This window comes from Octopus bimaculoides, chromosome 24 (assembly GCF_001194135.2).
Source record: "Octopus bimaculoides isolate UCB-OBI-ISO-001 chromosome 24, ASM119413v2, whole genome shotgun sequence".
NCBI lineage: Eukaryota > Metazoa > Mollusca > Cephalopoda > Octopoda > Octopodidae > Octopus > Octopus bimaculoides.
The window spans coordinates 29,104,447-29,105,712 of NC_069004.1; the positions used below are offsets into that span (position 1 = coordinate 29,104,447).

At 33.3% G+C, this 1,266-nt stretch overlaps 1 protein-coding gene across 4 annotated transcripts in view; it reads right to left on the reverse strand.

Annotated features, from left to right (window-relative positions):
• The window catches only part of LOC106884093 (class E basic helix-loop-helix protein 22-like), a 380,240-nt gene that overhangs the window by 37,950 nt on the left and 341,024 nt on the right, over positions 1-1,266 (reverse strand). The gene's annotated exons all lie outside the window — the stretch shown is intronic.

The window sequence follows — 1,266 nt, forward strand, 5'->3', positions numbered from 1 at the left end:
TATATATATATATATATATATACATATATATATATATACATACATATGTGTATATATATATATATACATATGTGTATATATATATATATATATATATAAAGATATAAATGATATATATATATATATACATAGATAGCTAGATAGATATGTGTATATATATATGTCTACATACATACATTCAGACATATATATAGTTAAATATATATGCGTACATAAATACATACATTTACACACCTACACACATTTTCACACACATATATACGTATATGAACATGCATGTGTATATACATATAATAAACATGCACACATACACACTCACACTCATAGATACACACACACACATATATACGCGAACGGAGAGGCACATGTATGTGTCTGTATGTGAATATTAATAGCATGGTACTTAAGTGACAAGCAAATACTTCAATAATTGATACGAGGGAATATGAAACGAGATTCCTAACTTCTAGAAACTGATGAATGTCGGTTCCACAGGGAAACCTCCGAGACTGGCATTCAGCCATTTATACTCTTAGTTGCCTCCCCTTGTTAATTCAATCATAGCTAATTACAGTAACACTGCGCACAAGCATTTCTCTCTCCCTCCAATTTCTCTCTGACACACATACACACACACACAAAGCACACTCACACACACATTGTAGGAGTGTGCAGTGTTTGAGTGTGTATGTATGTGTGTGCATATTTTCATATATATATATATATATATATATATATATATTTATTTATTTATGTATATGTATGTATGTATGTATGTATGTATGTATGCATATACTTTAATGTGCTGTGGCGTAAAAATAACCACAATAACTATAGCAACCCTACTACTACTACTACGTCTAACACCACCACCACCACTACTACTACTACTACTGCTGCTGCTGTTAATGAGAATAATGGTTTCAAATTTTGGCACGAGGCCTTAAATTTTGCGGGTGGGGGTATTGATCCTAGTGCTCAACTGGTATTTGTTTCATTGATTGGGAAAGGATGAAAAACAAAGTCGACCTTTGAACTGAGAACGAAAACCCGGAAGAATTTTACTTTCATATATATATATATGTACGCAGGAGTGGTAGTGTGGTATGTAACTTGCCTCTCAACCACATGGCTCCGGTTCCACTGCGTGGCACCTGAGGCAAGTGACTTCTACTATAGCCTCAGGCCGACCAAAGCCTTGTTAGTAAATATGGTAGACAGAAACTGAAAGAAACCCGTCGTATATATATATATATATATATATAT